Below are 19159 nucleotides of genomic sequence, written 5' to 3'. Positions count from 1 at the left end.
GACAGTACAAGGTCAGCAGCTGTGTCTTGCGTAATACTATCAACCAGCCAGCAGAACAAAGGCGAGCAGCTAGTCAGATATCTGTGCAATCCGGTAGCCACTGGTCACATATGGGTAACTAAATTTTCATTAAAATCAATTAAAATTTAGTAAAAGAAAAAAACTCAGTTCTTTAGCTAAGTTAACTACATTTCAAGTGCTCAATGGCCACATATAATCAGCAGCTACCATACTGGACAGAGCAGATTATATGTAGAACACGCCTATCATTGTAGAAAATTCTACTGGGCAACACTGCTAAGCTTATTAGAAAGTTCTAGTTTCCTAAAGGACCAAAACCCAAATAGCTAAAAACCAGACATTTTTCATAAGATAACATCTGGAAAAGGGTGTTGAACATAATTCACTGTTTTAGTTGTACAAGCTACATGAGAAAAAAATAACAGTCATTTTTAACACAGGAGGTAACCAGAGTCATGCCACAATACCATTTTGAAATCATTTTGCACATTGACTTTTTGATTCATTCACTTCTCTATATAAATCTTCTGGAATGGAATTTAAAATAATCCAGTGGGTTTTTTTCCCCCAAATTTAATATTATAGTGATAACCTCTTGTGGATATGTATTGAACAAAGTACATCTGAAATTACCTTTCCTTATTATTTTATTTTACAATGATAAATTTTTACATTTAAGGTGTTTCATTTTTTTTCACGTATTGTTCCTTATGTGTTCTTTGCAGAGAATTATCAAATATACAACTACCTACAATATATCTTCTTTGGTATTATTAAACATAGTTTAACCCAAAACAGGAATAACTTCAAATTGATGAATAAATTTTAGCAAAAAAGATATCTATTTAAAATCTTGTGTGTTTTCTTAAAATAAGACAAAATGCTGTTAAGACAATATCCTCCATGGGACCATAGTTGAGGAAGAGATGCTAAGACATTTAAACACTGACCCAGTAACACTACTTCAATAAAAATAATAATAGTCTTACTATTAGATGCAAAGAAAGTTTCAGCCCTGTGGCTTCCATCAATGGCTTCCATGGGTTTTGCTCAAGGGTCAAGCTGGTGGATTGTTGCTAAAATACCAGAGCTGCAATAGGTCAGAGGAGCAGGAGGTATCCAGGAAGGATATCACACGACTGAGGACACATGATTAAGTTCAGCTAAGAAACTAATTTTGTTTCCATTTTAACTAAAATCAGCTAAGCGAAAAAATCCCTTTATAAGCACATTGCGAAGAGAATGCCTACCCTTAAAAAAATAGCAACATGAGCAAAACGATGTGTCTACTGAAGAATACTGACAACCCTAAACCTCTCAGGTTTCCTTGAAAGAATAATCTGGCGTGCTAATCACGGCGCATACACTGCATTTTGTCTGCTGAGTGAACATTAACCAGTGTTACTTAGTTATTACCTGCAGATAAATGAAGTTTATTGCATGCCCCTCTGGTACATTTCAGAAAGCATGTGATCTAATTTCACTGTGGGTTGGCAATGTTTACTATCTTTAAGGAAGAATCTACCTCATTCTAAATCAATGAAGTTCTGTGGAAAGGAAAAAAATATCACTCCAGCACACTCTAGACCCAGTTTTTTAAAATGCAAACCTGTTGAGTTAACAAGGCTCAGACTACTTTTGAATAATATTTAAATTAACTTAATATACTTTAGACTAAAGTAGTTTTCACATGTTTAAGTATATGCTGATATATTGTTAAACTATATTCATTTATTTTTGTTCTAGTACTTTTGTTTCATTGAATAGTACTTCTCCCTTAAATCTCTCGTAGTAGTTTAAGCTTTTTCCTGTGAACCTCTCTCTCTGGAGACCTTTTGTTAGCATTTAGTATGTGCTGATCAATATTCCTTGCTCCACTTCACCTAAGATTCGGTTTTAGTTTCGTGTTAATTTCCTCAAATCCCCTGGCAAGCTCCTCCGGTGTCTTGGCTAAAATTAGCAGTGCTTGAACCTACTTATTCTGAGCCTTGATTTTTTTTTTTTTTTTTTTTTCTTTTCAATCAGGAGCACTTTTTGAAAATTTATCAGACACTCCCCTGCAAAGCTGCTCGGGTTTCCTTGAGTTGCGGTCCTCGCCGCGCCCGGGGCCGGGGCTGAAATTCCCTGGGCTCTGCACCCGGGCGGCCGCCTCCCCCGCGCCGGCGCCCAGCCTGCACCCGCCTGATTCCCTCTGCGCCGGGCACCCGGCCAGCCTGGACTTCCTGCGGGACCCTTACCTGTGCACCTGCCGGAGGGGAGGGCGGGACTCCGGCACCCACGTTCCCGCGCTAGTCCGGGCGCCGTTCCTTAACCGCCGAGACGGTGACCGACGCACCTGGCGGGGGGGAGGAGGGGGGAGGGCTTAGCAAAGGAGACCCGGGACCTGCCCGGAGCGGCAGGTTGGAAAACACCTTCTTCCAGCTGCTGGGCAGCGGACGGTCACGTGACTGCATGTGAAGTCACCAGGCCCTCTGTCAATCAACCAGCAAACTAGAGAGGCTTTTGTGCATCTTAAGAGATGATTGCTTAGGGAACTCTGAGCGTGTCACCCTCTCCAGATGTCGCAGGGCTTGGTATGATTTGTACCGTTTATGGATAAAAGGACAAGGAATTTCACACAGTCGTTAGAGATTATCTAAAGCTGAATTTTTTTTTTTCATGGGACGTCAAGAAATTCATCTGAACCACTAATGTCACTAATTATCTCTTGAGACATCACCAGATTTCACTTGTAATCACTAATCCTTTATAAACGCCCCCAGACCATTTGTCTGTATATTTATTTGGTCTACTCTGAGGGCCGAGAACAGATCTTCTAGACGCTCAAGGCTGACTGCCTGTAACAGTCCCCAGGGGAGAGTTTCTGTCGTGTTTCGTTTTTTAAGTACTAATACCTGCACCCCACACCAGACCAACTGAAATAGAATCTCTAGGGGCGTGGCTGGGACACGTTCTCTTTTAACACCTCCTCCAGGCGAGTCTAATGTGCAGCCAGGATTGAGAATCCCATTCTAGACCAACAGCTGTGACATTTTACTGCTGGTAAGAATTACCTGGAGGATGGATCAAGAAGCAGACTCCTGACATCTTGATTTAGATTTTGAGACACGTTGCTCTAGGCCTCCACTGTCTGATATGTGGCCACTAGCAGCTATTTAAATTTAAGTTGGGATTAAAAATTCAGTAGTTCACCTGTACTTTTCAAGTGCTCAGCAATCACTTGCAGATGATAGAACATCTCTATCCTGCAGAAAAGTCTAGTGGACAGCACCATCCTAGACTGTCAGCCCTGGGGGGGGGGGGGGTGCAGCTGTGACTTATGCAGAATCCACCCTCATGAAGATTCCAGAATAGCAAGGGACAAAGATATGAACATGTAGGTTCAGAAAGAGGAAGTGCTGGGTTCTGTCCTGTCTAAGAGTTCAGGGAAAGCTTCTCTGAGGAAGTGACATTGCACACTGAGAGACATTTCAGCTGTTGGTAATGGTTGTGGAGTTACCACGACAAAACATAAGGACAATCCAAAGGCAAAGGAAATCCTGGAAGGAAGTCCTGCTTTAAATATTATTCACATTCATAAGCTATAGTGTATTTAAGCAGGTGGGAAGGTAAAGTGTCATGTCATTTAAAGAATTAAAGAAGCTAAGGCTTTTCACTTAAGGGAGAGGCTTAATTTAGCAATTCAGAAAAATTGTAAAGACATAACTTCCTCTTTCACGTATCCATACCCACAGACCCACAGATACACACATATACAAACTCTCTCTTCCAAAAATATGAAGCCTAAATACAACCTAGCGCTGCTTCATTTTGTGATTGCAAGAGACCTCAGTGAATGATCACGTGGTTAGTTCTTGCTCCAGATTCATACTGAGAAACTGAGACTCCCACTGTTGTGAATCCCCTAAAATCTAAATGGGAGCTGGGGTCTGAGTCAGGCTTGAGGACATTTATTATGGAATATCCCAGGGCAGGGCTTTTTATATCAGGCCACAGAGCCAACTGAAACGTGGGCGATCCTCTCTTACACGGAAGTTTTCCTTTCACACTGTTTCAGGTGCATTAATGACTGAACGTACGCGTCTGTGTTGGAGGAGTCTTGGCAGGGTCTAGAAGATGTGGATTAGCTTCACCTACTGGCCCTTTGTCTTTGGGAAAGTTATTTAATCTCCTTCAGCCTCAGTTTTCTTGTCGGTTAAATGCCAATAATAAGATCTGTGTACCTTGTGAAATAAAAATTTGTATTTAATGGCAAGACAAGAAAAATTTAAACATAAAAAAGCCTTCTCTGCCCTTTGGCCCCCTCTCTCCCGGCACTGTGCATTGTGTATCTGCCTTATGCATCGACCAGACCTCCCCCATTTGTAGGAATACCTGCTCAACCACAACGAGCAACATTCTCCCAGCATTAACAAGACAACTCCTTAAAAGACAACATTCCTTCCTGATCTTGTAGGGGATCACATGACCCGCCACGATGCCAATTAGATCTGGATCATGTAAACTGCCAGTAACATGTCATTTGATGTACAGCCCTCTGTCTCAAGAAACTTATATAACTGTGCCTTGACTTCTAATGGGCACAATAGTTCTTAGAGCTTTCTGAGATGCTCTTTCTGAGTTATAATCCTCAAAATTGGCTTGAATAAAATTTTCCATTTCTTTCTTGGATCGACTAATTTTTCATTGGCACCCTTTCGTGTCGTTAAAAGATATAATGGATATAAAATATTATTATTAGGACTTCAGGTTTCCACTCTGACGTATGAAGATCTTAGAAACTGTCACTGCTGCCATCACAACAAGAAAAAAACTGAACCAACTGAAAATCAACAATTCTACTTACATCTACCAGAGAATTCAGGACAAATCACCTCCCTGAAAACTGAAGAAGTAGGTGAAATGCAGACAATCCCAGCTGACTAGGAACAAGAGCCAGTAATGGGTGGGGACACTTAAGCAGTAATCTGTGAATAGCTGGAGACGGAGTGTGGACTTAATTGAGAATGGAAAACTCTGGGGGAGCAGGACCCAGCCTCAGGGGAGCACCCACACTTTCAGGAGTTTTACCTTCAGGAGCCCCACAGGCTCTCCTGTGAAGATCAGAGAAAAATTCTCTCTTGCCTCTGGCAAGGGGAGGGAAAAAGCACTCATTCTGAAATATACCCAAAGCTTCCTTTTCCTGAAACAAAGGCTAGCCCGCAAGGGAAACTTCAATATCAGAGCTCCATCTGACCTCCAGGGAGAACAATTAGATAACTTGTGCCTCTTCTAGCCTGTCTCACATGAGGGAAAAAAGAACTGCTGGTTCCCACTTGGACATTTGAAGGTGCTGGAAGTTGTCATGCCTGTCATCCCAACAAGAAAAAGCCGGAACAACTATTCTGAAGGTCATAGCCTGGGGATTCCGGCCAGATAAAAAGGGAGATTTAATCATAAGATTATAGAATGCCTCTCCTTCCCAATACTTTACAATCGTATTAAAAGTTCTCCAGTACAGTAACAGTGGATTACAACTGAGAGAGCTGCAGGACACAGACACCATTCAGAAAGGAGTTTCTAAGTAAACCCAAAGACACGAGAGCAGACAGAACAAGGGATGTTAAAGGAAAGTGAAACCTCTGACACAGCAAACAGTAAACACAGCCCGACTCCTGGCCATGTTAACATAAAACCTCACACTAAAGACCTGCTTACCTCAGTTCCTATTATCTGATACATCATGTATGGCTTGTAAAGAATAAGAATGCCTGCTAAAAGGCAAGAAAAAACACAGTCTGAAGAGATAAAGCAAGCATCAGAACCAGACTCTGATATGGTAGAGGTTTTGGAATGATCAGACTGGGAATTTAAAGTACTTAAAATAATTAACATGATAAGAGCTCTACTCCAGAAAGTTTACAACTTGCAAGAACAGATGTGTAATATAAGCAGAGAGATGAAAACTCTAAGAATCAGAAGAAGCTGCTGGAAAACAGAAACAATGCAAAATGGAGAATGCTTTTCACGGCTGAGAAGTAACCCATGAGCTTGAAGATATGTCAATAGAAACTTCTCAAATTTAAGTGTAAAGAGAAAAAAGATTTTTTTTTTGAAAAAGGAACAATATTCGAGAACTATGAAAAAATTACAAAAAAGTGTAAAATATAAATAATGGGAATACCAGACAGTAAAGAGAGGAAGGAGAAGAATTATTTGAAGTAATAGGCTGAGAATTTTCCAGAATTGATGGCAGATACAAAACCAGAGACTCAAGAAGCTCAGAAAACATCAGACAGGATAAATACAAAAATATCTACATGTAGGCGTATCATATTCAAGTTGCAGAATATCAGACCAAAAAAAAAATATTGAAAGAAGCTGGAAGAAAAAATATACCTTACCTATGGTAAAGCAAGAATAGAATTACATCAGACTTCTCTCTTCAGAAACCATGCAAACAAGAAGAGTGGAATGAAGTATTTATAGTGCTGAAAGAAAAATCCACCAATGTAGAATTCTGTATCCAGTGTAATTATCCTTTGAAAGTGGAGAGGAATTAGACTTTCTCGGACAACAAAACCTGAGGAAATTTTTCATGAGTAGACCTGTCTTGGAAGAAATGTTAAAAGAAGTTCTTCATAGAGAAGAAAAATGATATAGTCAGGAACTTGGATCTACATGAAGAAAGGAAGAACATGAGAAAAGGAATAAATGAAAGTAAAAATAAGACCTTATTTTTTATTCTTAATTCATCTAATAGATAACTTCATAATAAAAATAGCAACCATAAGTTGGGTGAGTATAGCTTATGGGTAAGTGAAATGAATGACAGCAATGTTATAAGGGACGGGAGGGAGGAACTGGGAATAGTTTATTATAAAGAACCTGCATTACCTGTGAAGAGGTACAGTGTTATTTGAAAGTGGATTTAGGATAGTTATAAATGTTTACTGCATATTCTAGGGCAACCCTTAAAATCTTTTAAAAAGTATAATTAATAGGCTAAGAGAGGAGAGAAAATAGAATCATATAAATCCCTGATTAAAACCAGAAAAAGGGAGGGAAGACAAAAAAAGAAAACAAAGCAGAAGGGCAACAAATAGAAAAAAGTATATGGTACATATTAATCCACCTCTATCAATAATCACTTTAGATGTGAATTATCTAAATACACCAATTAAAAGATAAAGACTGACAGAGTGAATAAAATATAGGACCCAATTACATGTTGTTTACAAGAAACCCACTTTAATGATAAAGACACAGATTAAAAATGGAGAGAGATACACAGTGCTAACACTAATTAGAAGAAAGCTGGAATGGCCATTTTAATTTCAGACAAAGCAGACTTCAGAACAAGGAAATTTTCAGGGATACATAATGATAAAGGGTCAACTCACCAAGAAGACACGACAATCCTGTGTCCGAACCTCACAATCGAGCATCAAAGTACATGAGGCAAAACCAGATAAAACTGCAAGGAGAAAGAGACATAAATGCACTATTACACTTGCAGTTTCAGCACCCCTCTATTGGTAATGGACAGATCCAGCAGGCATGAAATCAGTGAGGATATAGTTGAATTGAATAGCGCCATTATCATCTGGATCTAAAAGACAGTTGTGTATTTCATCCAATCACAAGAGACAACACATAAAACACTAACCTCACATAGAAGCTCAGTAAGCTCAAATAAAACGTTAACCAGAATTGGCTACATTCTAGGCTGTACAACACATCTTAACACATTTAAAAGAATATGTGTCACACAAAGTATGAGCTCAGACCACAATGAAATTAAACTAGAAATAAATAACAGAAAGATTTCTGTTATTTCTGTTTCCATAGGTGGAAAATCCCCAAATATTGGAAATTACACGACACTCCTCTAAATAACTAAGGGATCAAAGAAGAGTTTTCAAAATAAAATTTATATCAAGCTAAAATGAAAATGAAAATACTGCTTATCAAGCTTATAGGATGCAGTGAAAACAGTGCATAGAAGGAAATTTATAGTACTTAATACATATACTAGAAAAGAAAGATCTAAAATCGGTAATCTATTTTCCCATTATAGGAGACTAGAAACAGAAGAGCAAATTAAATGCAAAGTAAGCAGAAGAAAGAAAAAGTTAGAGTAGAAATCAATGAAATTGAAAACAGCAAAACAATAGAGAAAATAAAGGAAACAGCTGTTTATTTGAAAAGATCAATAAAATGTCTAAATCTCTAGCTAGGCTAACTGAAGAAAAAAAGATACAAATTACTATTATTAGAAATGAAAGCGAGGCCATCGCTACTTATCCCACGGATGTTGAAAGGGTAATAAAGGAATATTATAAACAGCTCTATGCTTACACACTTGATAAACTAGATGAAATGGACCAATCCCTAAAAAGACACAATGTGATAAAACTCATCTAAAGAGGAGCACACAGTCTGCATAGGCTTATATTAAATAAATTGAATCAATAATTAATAAGCTTTCAAAACAGAAAGCACCAGTCCTTGATAAGTTCACAGGTGAATTCTACCAACATTTAGGGAAGAAATGTATACCAATTAATCTATACTCTTGCAGAAAAAAGAGACAAAAAAACAATTCTTAACTCATTCTATGAGGCCAGCACTATCCTAATAATAAAACCAGATAAAGACATTACAAGAAAACTACAGACCAATATCTCTCACAAATATACAAGCAAAAAATCCACAGCAAAATATTAGCAAATAGAGGCCAACAATATATTAAAAGAATTACACCCAATGACCAACTGAGATTTATCCCAGGTATGCAAGCCTGGTTCAACATTCAAAAGTCAATTAATATAATCTACCATATCAACAAGCTAAAAAAGAAAAATCACATGATCATATCAATAGATACAGAAAACGCATTTGACAAAACCCAATACCCACTTAGAATAAAAATGCTCAGTAAACTAGAAATTGAGGAAGGGGACTTCCTCAGTTTGATAAAGAACATCTATTAAAAACCCACAGTTAACATCATACTTAATGGTGAGAGACTAAAGGCTTTCCCACCGAGATCAGGAATAAGATAAAGATAGCCCCTCTCACAGCTGCTTTTCAGTACTGTACTAGAAGTCCTAGCTAAAACAATTAGACAAGAAAAAGAAGTAAAAGTTACAGAGATTGGGAAGGAAATAATAAAACTGTTTTTGTTCACAAATGATTTGACTGTATATATAGAAAATCCCAAAGAATTGCCAGAAAGAATTCCTGGAACTAGTAAGCAATTATAGCAAGGTTGCAAGATACAAGGTTAATAGATACGTCAATTGTTTTTTATATGCCAGCAAAGGACAATAAAACTTGAAGTTAAAAGCAAAATACTGTTTACATTAGCACTAAAAAAGTAAAATATTTAGTATAAACCTAACAAAATTTGTATAAGATCTATGTGAGGAAAACTACAAAATTATTTTGAGCAAAATCAAAGAACTAAATAAATGGAGAAACATTCCAGGTTCATGGATAGAAGAAAGTATGGTTAAGATGTCACTTCTCCTCAACTTGATCTGTGGATTGAATGCAATCCCAATCAAAATCCTAGAAACTTATTTTGTGAATATTGATGAACTGATTCTAAAGTTTATACAAAAAGGCAAAAGACCCAGAATTACCAACACAATACTGAAGAACAACAAAGAGAAACACTACCCAACTTGAAGGCTTACTGGAAAGTACAATAATCAAGACAATGTGGTAATGGTGAAAGAATACACACATAGATCCATGGAACAGAATGGAGAGCCCTAAATAGACCCACATGTATATAGTCAACTGCTTTTTGATAAAGAAACGAAGGCAATTTAATGGAGAAAGGACAGTATTTTAACAAATAGTGCTGGAATAACTAGACATCCATGTGCAAAACAAACTAAGCTAGATGCAGACCTTACACTTTTCACAAAATTTTGACACATATCATACACTTAAATGTAAAATATGAAACTTTAAAACTTGTAAAAGCATAGGAGAAAATCTAAGTGAGTTTGGATCTGGTGATGAGCTTTAATATACAACACTAAAAGCACAATGAATGAAAGAAACGATTAATTGAACTTACTAAAATTAAAAACTTCTCTGAGAAAGACAGTAAGAGAATGAAAAGACAACCCTGATATGGGAGAAAACATTTGTAAAATACATATCAGATAAAGGACTCGTATCCAAAAACATACAAAGATCTCTTAAAATTCAACAGTAAGAAAACCAACTACACAGCTTAAAAAGTGGACTCAAGATCTGAACAGGTAGCTTATAAAAGTTTTAAAAATGGCAAATAATCATATGAAAGGAGTCTCAACATCACGTAACTAGGCAATTACAAGTTAAAACATTTGCAAATTAAATCACACTTCACAACCTACTAGAATGGCTCCAGTTCAAAAATCTGACAATTCCAAATTATGGAAACACCTTGGAACAAGAGGAACTCTCTTTCATTGCAGGTGGGATTGCAAAATTGTGTGGTTACTTTGGAAGACAGTTAGGTGGTTTCTTACAAAGATAAACATAGTCTTACCATATAATCCAGCAATCATCCTTCCAGGTATTTACAAAAAATGAATGGAAACTTATGTCTACACAAATGTTTCTAGCAGCTTTATTCATAATTGCTAAAAACTGTAAGCAACCAAGACGTCCCTCAATAGGTGAGTGGAAAAACAAACTGTAGTACATCCATACAGTGGAATATTATTTACCAATAAAAGAAAGACTCAAACCACAAAAAGACATGAAGGAACTTTAAATGCATCTTTCTAAGTCAAAGAAGCCAATCTGAAAAGTCTCCATACTGTATGATTACAAGTACATGACATTCTGGACAAAACAAAACTATGGAGACAGTAAAAAGATCGGTAGTTGTGAGACGTTCAAGCGGAGCAGGGGAGGAATGAAGGTGTGAAGCACAGGGGATTAAGGACAGTGAAACTATCTGTATGATAATGTAATGGTGAGTACTTGACATTATACATTTGTCAGAACCCATAGAACTAGCCTAAAGAGTGAACTCTAAACTACGGACTTTAGCTCAAAAAAATGTTTCAGTATTGGTTCATCCATTGTATCAAAGGTACCACACTAATGCAAGATATTATTAACGGGAACTGTGAGAGAGGAGAGACAGGGTATATGGGAACTCTGTCCTATCTGCTTAATTTTTCTGTAAATCTAGAGCTGTTCTAAAAAATAAAGTTGGAGGGGGGAGGGATAAATTAGGAGTTTGGGATTAACAGATACACACTACTATATATATAATAGATAAATGACAAGGACCTTCTGTATAGCACAGGGAAATATATTAAGTATCTCGTAATACCCTATAATGGAAAAGAATCTGAAAAAGAATATATACAGATATGTGTGTGTGTGTATATATATATATATATACATATATATATATAAAACTGAATTACTTTTCTGTATATCTGAAACGTAAATCAACTATACTTCAATACAAAAGTAAATGTAAAAAAATCTACAAAAGTGTTAAGTTTGTGATTATTTTATGGCAATTACACTATTTCCTCAGCCAGGTAAATTTATCAATCACATAAATATGATAAGGTATATACCTATATATATATTTAATTTGATTGTCTTTTTCAACCATTCACTAAATAAGAGAAGTACTTAGACGAAGTGAAACATATCCTGAGAAGTACTATTTTATTCTTTCCTTTAGAATCAAAACCAATTATTTCCCATTTTGATTACTGAGCAGATGTTTATCATTTTAGGACTCTTTGGGGTAAGTATGGCTGTAAGGGCTTTCCAAAATCTAGTCTACTCTCCCTCCCTCCGGTAGTTGCTAAATGTTCGTATAGGATCCTACTGGCTGTGCTCTCCTGCTCCCAAATTTGAGGATTCTATACATAACGAGAAATTATGAATTGTGTGAAGGCAGAAAAAAACCTGTTTATTCACTAGATAGTGTAATCATTCACTGTAGTCTTTAAAAGAACTCTTCCTGGATTCTTTGGAAAAGAAAGAATCAATTTATCAAAAATAATTTTCAAGAAGAGTTTTATTATATCCCGAAAGCAAACGATATGTTCCAAGAATAACCTGACATTAGAAAAAATACGCTGTGATACTGAGAATTGAGGCAAAATGTTAAAAATAAATGTCCCTGTCCTGATCCAAAGTTTATTTTTCATGTAAACTATTTCACAATAAAGTTTACCTCAATGAAAAATAAACTATTACCTTTTGCTAACTTTTAAAAATAGGGTTTACAAAAAATTAGATCTTTATTCCTTAAAAAGTTTACAATTCTCTAATGTACTGGGCCAGTGATCGTTTTAATCACCTATTTTGAGTTTAGGAGAACACTAACACTATTTACTTACTTACTTTCATTTATTTATATTAATTTCATGAAGTCTTTGAAGCAGTGTAGAATGAGGACATAATAATAGGAATAAAAGTTAAAAAACAGAGAACTTAGAAGAAAATCAAGATGAAACAAAAGGTGTGGATTCTAAGGACCCGTATATTTGCTATATAAACTAGTGGTAAATTTTAGAGGCAGGTTTATAAAGTGGAGTCGGATCACAAAGGCCTGTGTCAGGCATTTTTAAGGTACTATTAATTTTGCATGCTTAACATTCATGCATTCATCCGAGACATCTTTATGGAGGATGTACAGTAAACTGGACAGTGTTATAGGCACTGGGGACAGACAACAATCCCTGCACCAGCTCAGCTCTCAGCTATGAGGGCAGCCGGATCATAAACGGTACATGTGGTCTATTAAACAGTAATATGTATTAAGGAAAAAATAAAGGAGGGAGAAAGACAAATGTGTGTGGATGTGGGTGTGGGTGTATGTGGGCAGCTGTGTTTCTGGAAGGGTCATCAGGGAAGACCTCCCAGAGAGGGAGACATTGAGGGATGGCTGGGGGGAGAGGGGAGAGGGAACAGAGGCTCTGAGGCCCATCTCAGGGCTCTGAGGAAGGGAAGGAAGTCACCGTGGGTGGACCTGGGGTGGTGAGAATGGGGTGAACAGGATGGGAGGGGCCTCGTGAGGCCTGCAGGGGACTCTGGCTTTTCCTCTGGGAAAGATGGGGAGCAGCTCAAGTCCTGTGATCACGGGAGATGTATTAGTTATCTATTGCTGCGTAACAAATTATCCCAAATGCAATGCCTTGGGGGACACCGGACATCTGTCCTCTCTCACAGTTTCTGTGGGTCAGGAATTTGGGAGCATCTTGGGTGGGGTTCTCACTCAGAGTCTCCCCCAAAACTGCATGGAGATGCTGGCCATGGCTCCAGGCATCTGAAGATGTGGACGGGCTGGAGGTGTCACGTCTGAGGAGGCTTGCTTATGGGCCAGGCACGTTGGCCCTCGCTGCTTGGGGGAGACCTCAGTTTCTCTTCATGGGCCTCATCGGGGACTGCTTGAGTGTCCTCATGACATGGTGTGGCTTCCCCACAGTAAGAACTCCAAGAAGGCAGAGGTGCCATTGTCTTTTATGACCTGGCATCTGAAGTCACACACTGGGGCTTCTGCAGAATTCTGCTGGTTATACAGTCCATCCCTGACTCAGTGTGAGAGGGGACTGCACCACGGCGCAGGTACCAGGCGTTGAGGATCATCCAGGGCTGTCTTGAAGGTGGACCACCAGGGAGAAGAAAGGAGAGAATTCCTGGAACAATGTCCTTGTGTGGGTGCAAGCAGATGGGATCCTAGTGCAGAGCAGAGGGAGGCATCCTTGTTGGATGCCAAGGGACAAGTATACAGGTGCAGTTGCAGGAGGTTGGGAAGATGCGCTGGAGGCTTGTGTACATTCCCTTCTGATTTTTTCCTAATTCTCTGTGAAGTAGAAAATAAGGTCATACGTTAAGAATGAGGACTGGGAAGGAGGCTGTGGAAATTCTTCAGTATTTTAAGTTTTTCAGTATCTTTCAAGCGATGCTGGTCGTTGTCACTAAGCGTTGCTCGGTCATACAACTAAGGAGAAAAAACACTTTATTGATCACTGTTGTATTATAAGAGGCACAGGCTGGGTTTTGGGAAAGCAGAAGAAAACCAAATCTGTGTGTATTTCATTTTAAAAGCACTGATTTTCTTCCTCTTTGATCTCAAGAACGTTCTATGTTTATAGCATGGAAACGTTTAAGCTATAAACGTTCTTCTGGTTTGCAATTAGATTATTTCGTTACTTCTGCATACGGAAGAGGATATAATACAGATAATTAAGAGTAGACATTTAAAATATAAGAAATTTAAAAAATAAATAAAATAAAATAAAATATAAGAAATTGTCTTTTCCTAGCTCAATCAGCCTAAGACCACCAGAGACAAACCTGTGCACCAACTAAGTCAACTTTACTGACTCATTGCCATGTGGGGGACCGCACATCCAAGGAACCATGGGGAGTTTCACCAAAGAAAGGAAAAAAAAAAAGAGTTACTATGGGATTTTGCAAGAGTGGCCTTTAGGTGCAATGTAAATGAAGTGGTGTTCCGATGGGCTCCAAGCAAAGTCAGGCTGTGTGTAAAGGGGTCACCATCAATTCTGGCCTGTGAAGTGAACCCGCAGTTATGTTTTCCTTGGAAACAAAGTTAGCGTAGATGTCAAATGCTGTGTCGAAGACCTGCTTGCTGAAGCTCTGCACATGGGCTGCAAATAAAGCCTGCTTCAGAATATCACAATGATTAAACTCCTCCAGACCAGACTCTGGTGTTTTATCTTACTGAAATAACTTCAAACAGAAATGTTTCTGATAGTCCGTGATTTCAGAGAATAAGAATTCTCAGTATGAAATCCATGGTCACTCCAAGAACTGGGCTGTTACTGCATTCTATGGTTGCAGCTTGTATTTGGGAGAATGACTGTTTTCCGATAAATTCTCACCTGGCTTTACTTGCAGTTCTGATTCTGGATTGGCGAACGGTAAGGAAGATATTTACTCTCTAAATTCGAACCAATTTTTACTTTTTTACTCTATATTATTATAACATACTATAGCTCAAAATCTTGATGCGTACGTCATTCTCCCTTCCTGGGTAATCTTGGTCAAGACACGTAAGGAGTTTGTACATCATGTTTTTAATTCACAATATAAGGAGGTTGAAAGAAGTCCTCACCAGTCGGTTTATACAAAATTTGACCTCTTTTATTTTTCGTGCTGAAATGACAGTGCCTCCTGCAGTATGTTTACAAGACCTCAGCATCCGAGTTCCCACAATTCCGTCTGCCAGTCCCCAAGGGGAAGCCTCCCAGGTGATCACGGGGCCCGTGTGACAGTTTCATCTTCTTCTTTTCCTGTTCTAGTTTCCCCAGGCTACCAGCTACCAGCATACCAGTCGTCGGAAGAAGACCTCTTGTTGGATGCGGCACCACCCCTGTGCTCCCATTGCTGCAGCTCCTGAGGTGCAGGGCACTGTTAGTTCTAGAAGAAGCTCAGAGGAAGTCTCTCCTCACCGTGATGTCCTCTGGGCCTTAAGTGTTCTGCTCCTGCTGGGTCTCTCAGCAGAGCAGCTTCTGCCTTCTGGGCTTTATCACCTGCACGTGATTCTCAATGCTTCAAACAAGCAAGCAAACAAAACAAAATCACATAAACAAATCAACCAATAATAACAATAAAGAAAGGATGTCAATATTCTCAGAGAACGGGTTCATTCTACCTTACATGGTGACTGATCAAACCACGACACCTAACTTCAGCCTACAGGTCACTGCAACTCTGTCACAAACAAAGGACTTGTCTTAAGTGTGTGTAGTCAAAGGGCTCATCTGTTGATTTTCTAAAAATGAGGTAATTTAAACGCTCCATCTTTGAAGACCAAAAACTTCTCCTAGTATCCCATTTAATTAAAAGTTTTTACTTGATTTTACTCACAAAAATATAAAATCTCTTGAGTCCAGGGCTTAGCCGGGATACCTGTCGTGTACATAATCTTTACCATGCCCGCCAGTGAACCTACGTGGCCTCTCCACTTGCTTCTTGGTGTGAATGTGTGGTTTTTCTTCAACAGTGTTTCCAGTTGATGGATTCACAGGGTAAGAGGGAGGCAACACGACACCTGTGGTGGAAGGACAGTGGGGCAAGGTCAGGGGGGTGCTGATGGGTACTGTGACGAGAGCTGGCAGGGGCTTGGGGGGGTAGAAACAAGTCAGGAGAGAAGGTCACTAGTAGGGCCCTAAAATGAAGACTTCTGGATGGAGGATAATTATACTAGTGATAAATAATAATTATGGAGTGTTTACCATAGGCAGGGACTGCATGAAGACCCTTCTCTGCATTATTTTGTTCAGTTCTTAGACCAACTGGGTGCGTTACATGCTATTATTACCTCCATCTGATGGGTGACGAGGCTGAGCAAGGTTCAAAGAGTGATTTGCTCAGATCCACATAGCGCATCAGTGGTAGTGCTAGTTCTCAAGTCAAAATGTCTCTGATTTCAGTGATTTGGTTATTCATTTTTAATATACTTTCTAAAATATTATGAGATCCATGCCTCATTCTGGCCTCTGTGAAGAGACCTGAAATGCGCATTCAAGTATCTGAAGCAGGTAAAAAACTATAATGTATCTATACATCCTGACATGTATGTTCAAAAATTCTCTAAGCCTGCTTCCTCCACTGCTGATCAACTACAACCTTACTTGTTTTGTTCCTGACCTCTGAGTCATTCTAATTTGACTCTGTTCCCACTATCTTTATACTTTTAGGGTGTCCCATTTACCATTGCAACAAAAAGAATAAAATACCTAGGAATAAACCTACCTAAGGAGGCAAAAGACCTGTACTCTGAAAACTATAAGATGCTGATGAAAGGAATTGAAGACAACACAAACAGATGGAAATATATACCATGTTTTTGGATTGGCAGAATCAATATTGAGAAAATGACTATACTACCCAAAGCAATCTACAGATTCAATGCAATCCCCATCAAATTACCAATGGCATTTTTCACAGAACTAGAACAAAAAAATCTTAAAATTTGTATGGAGACATGTAAGACCCTGAATAGCCAAAGCAATCTTGAGAAAGAAAAACAGAGCTGGAAGAATCAGGCTCACTGACTTCAGACTATACTACAAAGCTACAATCATCAAAACTATATGGTACTGGCACAAAACAGACATATAGATCAGTGGAACAGGATAGAAAACCCAGAAATGAACCCACACACCTATGGTCCATTAATCTATGACAAAGGAAGCCAGACTATACAATGATGGAAAGACAGTCTCTTCAATACATGGTGCTGGGAAAACTGTACAGCTACATGTAAATAAGTGAAATTTGAACACTCTTTAGCATCACACACAAAAATAAACTCAAAATGGATTAAAGACCTAAATGTAAGGCTGGGTACTAAAAACTCTCAGAGAAAAACATAGGCAGAACACTCTCTGACATAAATCGCAACAATATGTTTTTCAATCCATCTCCCAGAGTAATTGAAATAAAAACAAAAATAAACAATTGCGACCTAATTAAACTCAAAAGCTTTTGCACAGTAAAGGAAACCATAAACAAAATGAAAAGAACACACAGAATGGGAGACAATTTTTGCAAATAATGTTACTGACAAAGGATTAGTATCCAAAACTTACAAACAGCTCATGCAGCTCAATACCATAAAAACAAGCAACCCAGTCAAAAATTAGGCAGAAGACCTAAATAGACATTTCTCCAAAGAATACATACAGATGGCCAAGAGGCACATGAAAAGATGCTTGACATCACTAATTATTAGAGAAATGCAAATCAAAGCAACATTGAGGTATCACCTCACACTGGTCAGAATGGCCATCAGAAAAAATCTACAAACAATAAATACTGGAGAGGGTGTGGAGAAAAGGGAACTCTCCTGCACTATTGGTGGGAATGTAAATTGGTGGAGCCACTATGGAGAACAGTATGGAGTTTCCTTAAAAAACTAAAACTAGAGCTACCATATGCTCCAGCAATCCCACTCCTGGTCATATACCCAGGGAAAACCATAATTCAAAAAGATACACACACCCCAGTGTTCACTGCAGCACTATTTACAATAGCCAGGACTTGGAAGCAACCTAAATGTCCATCAACAGATGAATGGATAAAGAAGATGTAATACATATATACATTGGAATATTACTCAGCCATTAAAAAGGATAAAATAATGCCATTTGCAGCAACATGGATGGACCTAGAGACTGTCATGCTGAGTGAAGTAAGTCAGACAGAGAAAGAGAAATATCATACGATATCCCTTATATGCGGAATCTGAAAAGAAATAATACAAATTAATTTATTACAAAACAGAAACAGACTCACAGACTTAGAGAACGAACTTGTGGTTTCCAGGGGGGAAGGATGGGGGGAAGGATTAGTCAGGGAGTTTGGGCTCAACATGTACACACTGTTATATTTAAAATGGATAACCAACAAGGACCTACTGTATAGTACAGGGAACTCTGTTCAATGTTAGGTGGCAGCCTGGATGGGAGGGGAGTTTGGGAGACAATAGATACATGTATATGGATGGCTGAGTCCCTTTGCTGTGCACCTGAAACTATTACAACATTGTTAATCAGCTATGCTCCACTATAAAATAAAAAGTTAAAAAAAAAAAGAATGAAGTAAGGCCATTTGCAGCAACATGGATGGACCTGGAGATTATCATACCAAGTGAAGTAAGTTAGACAGAGAAAGACAAATATCATATGATATCACTTATACATGGAATCTTTAAAAAATGGTACAAATGACCTTATTTACAAAACAGAAACAGACTCACAGACTTAGAGAAAGAACTTATGGTTACCAGGGGGAAGGGTTCGGGGGAGGGATAGACTGGGAGTTTGGGATTGACATGTACACACTGCTATATTTAAAATGGATAACCAGCAAGGACCTACTGTATAGCACAGGGAACTCTGCTCAATATTCTCTAATAACCTAAATGGGAAAAGAATTTCAAAAAGAATAGATACATGTATATGTATAAAAATAAATAAATAAATAAAATTAACAAAATAAGCTATGGATCTGATATGGGAAGTTTATTAATGAAAATTCATAATGGATCTAGCAATCCTATTTCTAGTATATATCCAAATAAAATGAAATCAGTATCTCAAAGAGATACCTGACCTACCATGTTCATCGTGGCACA

General features: G+C 38.3%; 1 protein-coding gene across 6 annotated transcripts in view; it reads right to left on the bottom strand.

Annotated features, from left to right (window-relative positions):
- Positions 1-13891, bottom strand: part of TMEM144 (transmembrane protein 144) — a 57942-nt gene extending 44051 nt beyond the window's left edge. For 3 of the 6 annotated variants that reach the window (XM_082391358.1, XM_082391363.1, XM_082391362.1), the window contains exon 1: positions 2259-13891. The gene's annotated coding sequence lies outside the window, so the exon portion shown is untranslated. Of the gene's footprint in view, positions 1-1010; positions 1098-2258 lie in introns of all 6 variants that reach the window. The other 3 variants (XM_082391359.1, XM_082391360.1, XM_082391361.1) reach the window with 3 other exon arrangements.
- Positions 13892-19159: the final 5268 nt, after the last annotated feature.

Source organism: Balaenoptera borealis (assembly GCF_965194805.1).
Source record: "Balaenoptera borealis genome assembly, chromosome: 4".
Lineage (NCBI taxonomy): Eukaryota > Metazoa > Chordata > Mammalia > Artiodactyla > Balaenopteridae > Balaenoptera > Balaenoptera borealis.
This window is presented reverse-complemented; position numbering and strand designations above follow the sequence as displayed.